The sequence below is a fragment of the Eretmochelys imbricata genome, chromosome 15 (assembly GCF_965152235.1).
Source record: "Eretmochelys imbricata isolate rEreImb1 chromosome 15, rEreImb1.hap1, whole genome shotgun sequence".
NCBI lineage: Eukaryota > Metazoa > Chordata > Testudines > Cheloniidae > Eretmochelys > Eretmochelys imbricata.
Window position 1 is genome coordinate 2,772,190 of NC_135586.1, and position 9,870 is coordinate 2,782,059.

A 9,870-nucleotide genomic window follows, 5' to 3' on the forward strand; every position below is an offset into this window, starting at 1 on the left:
AAAAACGGTGGGTGCTCAGCACCCACTGGCAGCCCTGCGGATCATCGCCTTCCCCTTCCCCTAGTGCCTCCCACCTGCCAGCAGCCCTGCCGATCAGCACCTACCCCTCTCCCCCAGCGCCTCCCGCCTGCCAGTGGTCAGCTGTTCTGCAGTGTTGGGGAGGCAGAGCAGTGGAGGCAGGGAACAGGGCCAGATTAAGACATTCTGAGACCCTAAACTATGTCAAGTGTAAGAGGCCCCATACCATAAAAAAATTAATTTATTATTGTCAGAGAAAGGACATATTGACTATATAAATATGAAAGCTTTATATTTGCATATATACAAAGGTGAAGTTGTAAAAATAGAATAATAATCTAACTAAAACACGTCTTGCAATATACTTGTTTGCATTGTAAAATAGTTTCAAATTAACATATTTTCATCTATGATTTCTTAATTAGTAGATATGAAAACTTTATATCTACAGCCACACAAAAGCAGTTAAAGTGACACAGACCAGCTTACTTAAAGGAAGCAGGACAACCTGCAGTATGTCTGTTTGCACATCACATTCATTTTAACGCTGAAATTTAAAACATTTTCCTTCATGATTTCTGGAGAGCAAAGTCATTGATGATGTCCTCAAATCATAAGCTACAGAGTTTGTCACTTTCGATGCACAGAATGTTTAGGGCGGATAGCTTTTCTTGCAGCATTTTCTAGGCAGTGATCTCACTTCGTGTTCATTTCTCTATCCTCTATCTCCCCCAGGACCACTAATTAATCTCGAGTAAACACCTCGGACACACAGAGTGACAACAAGCTATATGCGTGAAAGGCACAGAAAGAATTTACCAGAAAAAAGACTGGTAATCTCTAGAGAGGCATTGAAAAAGTGAGAAAAACTAGCCTATATTCAAGCAAATATCATGACTATTATAGGCTTTAATAGCTATAAATCATGTATGCACATAGTTTGAAATAACTTGCTCACCAAGTACTCAGAATATTTTGACATATCTGTATATCTTCCTTCACTTCTCTCAAAACCCTCTATTTATCCTTTCCTCAGTGCTCTCTGATATTTACTGGGAAGGTTACCGAAACTGAGAGAGGGAAGCCAAAGCAAATGTATTCTCCTCAAGATCCACTCGACCCAAGTCCATAAGATGATCACCTGCAAACTCAATCGTGTGAAGCATGGATAGCGCGTGAAGCAGAAAGCAGCGTGTGCACTAAAATACACAATTGTACGTATGTACAGATCAAAAGAAGAAAGAACACATGAACACTTAAGAAAACAAAGAAAAAGAGGAGCGAAGGAATTATACGACTGAGCATGCTGTACCGTAAACAAAAGACGGCGCCCTTCTGGCTATTACCAGCCAAGGGGGATGCTATACTCCTAGGACGAGTCCCGTGTGAGTATGAGCTTGGCAGGGTGGCGTCACGGCACTGCTGTCTCAGACCTCACATTTTCCCCGATTTTATCGGTGATGAGATTATTTATTTCTTTAAATAAGTTCTGAAGGCACGGTCAGAATGTTACCAGTGGCATCTGGCCAACAGAACTCTGCTTTAGGAGACTGATAGCAGACTTACTCATACAAATACTAATTTTACAAGTGCAATTACCATTTTTTTCTTAGCCCTGGCCTCCCGCCTGTCAATAATGAACAATTAGTGAAGGGTAAGGGTATTTGTGTAACCAGATGTGAACATATTTGAACAAAAATGTCTATATTTAGAAAAAAGAAAAGGAGGACTTGTGGCACCTTATCTGAGCATAAGCTTTCATGGGATATAATCCACTTCATCAGATGCATGGAGTGCCAACCTCTATGTGGATGCTCTTATCTTAGTTGAAGAGTGGCCTATTTTGGTTTAGTTTAGACCTGCTCAATTTAAGATAGCTTAGCTTATCTTAGCTTAGCCCTAATCAATTTAAGATGGACTGAAATAAGTTTGGTTTAAATGGAAACCAGAGTATGAACACAGCCTCCTCGACCAGTTTAATAAACTGGTTTCAAATCCACCTTACGTTAAACTGGTGGAATTTTCTCTCTGGAGAAGGCCTTAGTCTGTGGAGGGGGAGTTTGCCTACGGGAGGACTGAGCAAAAATTTGGAACTCAGTATCTGACCTACTGAAGTCAACTGATTTCAGAGTAGCAGCCGTATTAGTCTGTATCCGTAAAAAGAACAGGAGGACTTGTGGCACCTTAGAGACTAACAACTGAGTCAACTGAGTAAGTCAAGGGGGTAAGGGCTGATTAGTAGCCTCCAAAACTGTCATGAAAATTTACTGGCCCAAGTACAAAATCTACTGAGATGTAGCTAATGGGCTGAATCCATCCCTGTGGTAAGCAGAACTGTTGGCCTTCAGTGTATTTCCCCCCGCTTACTCCAGATCTGAATTTGGCCCATAGCCTCAAATGGGGCTACTTTTCTCATTCCAGACTCCAATAAACTGCACTTTCAAAGGGTCATTTTGCTGCTTCCAACAAACTTTGCTTAAAAGAGGCAAATGTAAATCTCCTCCTATAGTAGGGTGACCATCCATCCTGTTTTTAACGGGGTAGTCCCAGTTTTTGGGACTTTTTTTATGTAGGTGCCTATTACCCCCCACCCCCATCCTGTTTTTTCACAGTTGCTATTTGGTAACCCTACCTACAGCTACATAGTATATACACCCCCTCTGTCTAGGTCTGTACCATCACAGAAGAGTCATGGCTTTAACCTTCTCAGAGTGCCCTGGTCTACTTCCCATGCTGGAGAGCAAAAAATCATTGGCTTATAAAGAAAACATGAATTATTATCAGACCCCATTTAGCTGCCAAAGTATCTGCAGAGCGAATGGGGATAATCAGCCTTTTGTTAGAAGCAGGGGCTTGCTGCAGCAGCTCCAAGGCATGCAAAGGAAACAGCCTCTCTGCAGTGCTATTGGTTTTCGTGTTACAATGCCACTGGTATGTTACTAGCAAAACGTCTGACTACTGGGCCAAATCATCATCATCGTTGTTTTACAGCTTTCATGTGTTCCCAGCGCTGCACAAATGGCAGCAAAAGGCTCCTCGAACATGCCAGGGAAGTGATACATGTAGTCAGGTCAGCTCTGAAAAGGTAAGTGAGTTGGTCAAGGCAATAGAGTGAGTCAGTAGCAGAATTAGAAGTGTGTGTGTGTGTGTGTGTGTGTGTGTGTGTGTGGGTCCTCCAGACCACGCTGCCTTCCCTTGGGGCCACACCTGTGTGCGCAGAATCACAAGCCACCAGCTTGTGAAGGCAGTCCTGGAAATGGCCAGTGACACCCGGAGTGCTTCAAACTCAAGCCCCGTATGTCCTGTGCCATGAGGGTGTGTATTGGATTTGCTCCCAAACCCCTGCTGCAGTAAACGATCAAAGCCAACACCTGGGATTGTATCATTTATTGCTCTTGCTGCTCACTCCGCTCTGGCCAAATACCAGTTCCAGGCATGCAGTAACAGTCAAACAAAATAATGAGTCTAACCCTAGTAATGGCTGCAATAGGGACCGGCTCAGAGCTGTTCACTGGCCTGTGTGAAATGGGTTGAAGTTCCAAGTCCAGTGCCCTCCCAAACCACCGTTACCACTGGCGCTAATTTGCATTGGCACTTTTCAACATTCAGTAGAGATGCCAGATGAGCCCAGAGACTGAGCTCTCCTCTCACCCTGAAGCAGATCCCTCCAGGTGAGGGGTCAAGGACACAGGTTTGGCTGGGCAGTGCATGGAAAACTTGCTAAGCTGCAGTGTGGATTGTCCCTGTTCTGTGCAGAAAGAGCTGCTTATAGTCTCTGGGGTTCTCAGTCCAGCTGCTTTCACTGGATTCCACAGTGAATTATGTTAAATCGAATTAAGGCCACTTTAATTCTGAATAACAACCTCCACATGGGGATTTTATGCAGTTTAACTGCTCCATTTCAAATGCACACTTTTAGTTAATTCAGATTAATTTCCCTGGATGGCCCCATGTAGACAAATCCAATCCACTTCCCATTTAGAATAATAAACAGGAAAGGTACATACCAGTGCTTGAGCAGGTGGCCCAATCCTTCAAAATTTACTGATATGCAGAGTCCAAAATAGAGTCAGTGGGTGTCAGGGTTTCCTCCCCACTCTGAGCTCTGGGGTACAGATGTGAGGACCCGCATGAAATACCCCCTAAGCTTATTTCTACCAGCATAGGTTAAAAACTTCCCCAAGGCACAAATCCTTTCCTTGTCCTTGGACGGTATTGCTGTCACCACCAAGTGATTTAGACAAAAATTCAGGAAAAGGGTCACTTGGAGTCCCCATTCCCCCCAAATATTCCCCCAAACCCCTTCACCCCCTTTCCTGGGGAGGCTTGAAAATACTATACTAACCAATTTGTTACAATGTGAGCACAGACCAAATTCCTTGGGTTTTAGGACACTGAAAATCAATCAGGTTCTTAAAAGAAGAATTTTATCTATAAAAAAGTAAGAGAATCACACCTGCAAAATCAGGATGGAAGGTAACTTTATGGGGTAAATAAAAAGATTTAAAACACAGAGGATTCCGCTCTGACTCTGCTTCCCAGTAACAAAAAGCAGGAATAAAACTCCTTCTTAGCATAGGGAAAATTCACAAGCTAAAAAAAACCATAATCTCATGCATTTCCTTGCCCTTACTTACAATTTTTGTAACTTCGATGGATAATTTCAGGTATGTTTTCAGGAGATGTTTTACCTGCTTGGTTTCTCTCTTCGTCCAGAGAGGGAACAAACAAAGAGAGCACAAACAAAACCTCCCCCACAGATTTGAAAGTATCTTCTTTCCTTATTGGTCCTTTTGGTCAGGTGCCAACCAGGTTATTTTTGCTTCTTAACCCCTTACAGGTAAGGTGATTCAGTACCTCTGGCCAAGAGGGATTTTATGTTACTTCATACATAAAGGTTGTTACCCTTCCTTTTGTATTTATGACAGTGGGTCTGACTCACACAAGTAAAGGTTATGCCCAGAATTGGGCCCAGACAAGAAAAACCAAACATTGTTTTTGTTTAGGTCCTACATACAATCATAGAATCATAGAATATCAGGGTTGGAAGGGACCTCAGGAGGTCATCTAGTCCAACCCCCTGCTCAAAGCAGGACCAATCCCCAACTAAATCATCCCAGCCAGGGCTTTGTCAAGCCTGACCTTAAAAATATCTAAGGAAGGAGATTCCACCACCTCCCTAGGTAATGCATTCCAGTGTTTCGTCACCCTCCTAGAGAAAAGTTTTTTCCTAATATCCAACCTAAACCTCCCCCACTGCAACTTGAGACCATTACTCCTCGTTCTGTCATCTGCTACCACTGAGAACAGTCTCGAGCCATCCTCTTTGGAACCCCCTTTCAGGTAGTTGAAAACAGCTATCAAATCCCCCCTCATTCTTCTCTTCTGCAGACTAAATAATCCCAGTTCCCTCAGCCTCTCCTCATAAGTCAAGTGTTCCAGTCCCCTAATCATTTTTGTTGCCCTCCGCTGGACTCTTTCCAATTTTCCCACATCCTTCTTGTAGTCTGGGGCCCAAAACTGGACCAGATGAGGCCTCACCAATGTCAAATAGAGGGGAACGATCACGTCCCTCGATCTGCTGGCAATGCCCCTACTTATACATCCCAAAATGCCATTGGCCTTCTTGGCAACAAGGGCACACTGTTGACTCATATCCAACTTCTCGTCCACTGTAACCCCTAGGTCCTTCTCTGCAGAACTGCTGCCGAGCCATTCGGTCCCTAGTCTTCAGCATCAACCCTTTATTGTTAATTCTTTCCCCCATCAGATGTTAACAATGTTCATCTGGTTCCAGTGGGTATTTCATTAGGTTTGCAGTGTTGCTGTAGCTGTGTTGGTCCCAGAGCTCTATCTAAGTGCGGAAGCTTGTCTCTTTCAGTGCTGGTCCAATGAAGGCTATTACCCCTCTTTGTTCATTAGGTTCTCATTTAAGGCAAACAAGGTTTATTTTTCCTGTGTCCTACCTGGATTCTATTGATTTATAGTGGGATCACTACAGAGCTCAATCTAAAGATTTTTAAAGTGCCTGAGCATTCCACATACTGGTTGCTAACTCAGAGGTAATCAACTAATTAGACACAAGTACCATTTGCCTTTTAACAGCCTGGAGCGGTCTGGAGTTCATTAGCCTGTTAATGATGACTGTAGGTACAGGGTGATATAAAATCACCTTTCCATAACGGTACCATTAAAATAATATGGTTGTTTGTTTAAACCAGAAAGGCTGACTGATAATGTGGCTTACCGGCCAAATCCAGCAGAGAATATCAACAGCCACCTTAACCATACAAGCCCCTTAGAGGTGGGCAATCATTATGCAATGGGGTGGGTTGACCAGAGTGGGCAGAAGCAGGAGGTTTTGGCTGCTGGGGAGGAGTGGTGGGACCGGATTAGCAGGGCCTTCTTCGGCAGAAAGAAGCAGCTGCTCCATCTAAACAGCTGCTCTACAGAAAATCAAGTGGGGGGCAGGGTTATAGAAGTGACCCGGTTACAGAAGGTAAAGAACATTCTACAAGCCATTACCCTCTGATCCCACTGAGGGTTACCAAAAGAAAATACACTATCTGCTCAAGAAACTCCCTGAAAAAGCACAAGAACAAATAGGCACAGACACACCCCTGGAACCCCAACCAGGGGTATTCTATCTGCTACCCAAGATCCATAAACCTGGAAATCCTGGACACCCCATCATCTCAGGCATTGGCACCCTGATAGCAGGATTGTCTGGCTATGTAGACTCCCTCCTCAGGCCCTATGCTACCAGCACTCCCAGCTATCTTTGAGACACCACTGACTTCCTGAGGAAACTACAATCCATCGGTGATCTTCCTGAAAACACCATCCTGGCCACGATGGATGTAGAAGCTCTCTACACCAACGTTCCACAAAAAGATGGATTACAAGCTGTCAGGAACAGTATCCCCGATAATGTCACGGCAAACCTGGTGGCTGAACTTTGTGACTGTGTCCTCACCCATAACTATTTCACATTTGGGGACAATGTATCAAATCAGCGGTACTGCCATGGGTACCCGCATGGCCCCACAGCATGCCAACATTTTTATGGCTGACTTAGAACAACGCTTCCTCAGCTCTCGTCCCCTAATGCCCCTACTCTACTTGCGCTACATTGATGGCATCTTCATCATCTGGACCCATGGAAAAGAAGCCCTTGAGGAATTCCACCATGATTTCAACAATTTCCATCCCACCATCGACCTCAGCCTGGACCAGTCCACACAAGAAACCCACTTCCTGGACACTACGGTGCTAATAAGTGACGGTCACATAAACACCACCCTATACTGGAAACCTACTGACCACTATTCCTACCTACATGCCTCCAGCTTTCACCCAGACCACACCATACGATCCATTGTCTACAGCCAAGCTCTGCAATACAACCGCATTTGCTCCAACCCCTCAGACAGAGACAAACACCTACAAGATCTCTATCAAGCATTCTTATAACTACAATACCCACCTATGGAAGTGAAGAAACAGATTGATAGAGCCAGAAGAGTACCCAGAAGTCACCTACTACAGGACAGGCCCAACAAAGAAAACAACAGAACGCCACTAGCCATCACCTTCAGCCCCCAACTAAAACCTCTCCAATGTATCATCAAGGATATACAACCTATCCTGAAGTACGACCCATCACTCTCACAAATCTTGGGAGACAGGCCAGTCCTTGCCTACAGACAGCCGCCCAACCTGAAGCAAATACTCACCAGCAACCACACAGCACACAACAGAACCACTAACCCAGGAACCTATCCTTGCAACAAAGCCCATTGCCAACTGTGCCCACATATCTATTCAGGGGACACCATCATAGGGCCTAATCACATAAGCCACACTATCAGAGGCTCGTTCACCTGCTCATCTACTAATGTGATATATGCCCTCATGTGCCAGCAATGCCCCTTTGCCATGTACATTGGCCAAACCGGACAGTCTCTACTTAAAAGAATAAATGGACACAAATCAGATGTCAAGAATTATAACATTCAAAAACCAGTCAGAGAACACTTCAATCTCTTTGGTAACTTGATTACAGACCTAAAAGTGGCAATTCTTCAACAAAAAAACTTCAGAAACAGACCCCAATGAGAGACTGCTGAATTGGAAATAATTTGCAAACTGGATACAATTAACTTAGGCTAGAATAAAGACTGAGAGTGGATGGGTCATTACACAAAGTAAAACTATTTCCCCTTGTTTATTTCCCCTCCTACTGTTCTTGTAAACTGCTGGTAATAGCTCACCTTTCCTGATCACTCTCGTTACAGTGCGTATGGTAACACCCATTGTTTCATGTTCTCTGTGTATATAAAATCTCCCCACTGTATTTTCCACTGAATGCTTCCAATGAAGTGAGCTGTAGCTCATGGAAGCTTATGCTCTAATACATTTTTTAGTCTCTAAGGTACCACAAGTCCTCCTTTTCTTCTTCCTGTCTTCCTTGCCTTATTTTTCTTTTCTGTTTTGCTACCTGTGGGCCCACTTCAAAGTCCATTGAAACCCTACTCATTTTACCGAGCTGTGGAACAGCCCTGTCTGTGTAGGCAGCAGCAGGGCTGATGTTTGAAATATTGGCAGCACTGGTTACTCTGGGTTTATGTGGATGGAACTGAGAGCAGAACCTGACCCACTGCACTTAAAAATAACAAATACAAAAAAGAGCGTAGGCACCAGCTAGCTGGAACATTGACACCCAACTTTTGAGACTTGTGCAATCACATTTACTCATGAGCACAGCCACATTCCATTGCACGTGCAAATGGGCAGCTAAATGTCTAATTATTTGCTTGTGCATCTGCCACAACTGCTCACGCTGTCATAATAATAGACTAATACTGTACAAAATGGACATGCATTTTCCTATGTGCCTAGCTCTGGAAATATTGGCCACAGCTTAGTAAAGCTAAAAGCACTGGATGCCTTTTATGTGTTGAAAAATACATCCTGTAATAGCATTGTTGAGTTGTTGCTTATACTGTTTATAGGTGATCAGAAGTGAACTTTACGCGTAATTTTGTGACTTTTCCTGAGCATGAGAGATCACTTCCTTTTGACATCCATAAACTCACCCTTGAGCTACACCATTCCCCTTCCAAACAGGATGGAATCTTTTCTTTCTGATAAACTGTCTGAGAGCAGCAGGCGTGGGGCAAAGGATTTTAAATCACCCACATTTGGGGACACAGCAAGGATATTTTAGCTGGTTTGTGGAGCAAATGAGCATTCCAATGGCCCTTCAGACTGTTTTAAATGCTTATCAGGCTCTTATCAGGCTGTAGCTCACGAGCTCAAATAAATTGGTTAGTCTCTAAGGTGCCACAAGTACTCCTTTTCTTTTTGCGAATACAGACTAACACGGCTGTTACCCTGAAACCTATCAGGCTCTTGATAGTCACTGAATGTGAGCTGTTGCTGCAATGCATGCCAATGCAGTGTGAACGTTACAGAAGAACACATTGCTTCAGATTGAGAGGTGGCATTTTAAAAAATTTGTAATCTTCAGTCTTCCCTCTGTTTGGCACAAAAATTGCATGGTGCACATCAGAGCAGGTAACGCTGAGAACTATTTCCTTCCAGCACTTGTGCAGTTCAGGCTCCCCAGCGGTTTGAAATGTTGTCAGGAATACAGAACTCCAAGAAGCTGATGACAGGTCCCAGTGCTTCAACGGCAGCTGCTTCTCTGTGTCCTCTGGCTGATGTAACTGATGTAACTGACACTGAACTGGGAGGAGTGGTAGATACGCTGGAGGGTAGGGATAGGATTCAGAGGGACCTAGACAAATTGGAGGATTGGGCCAAAAGAAATCTGATGAGGTTCAACAA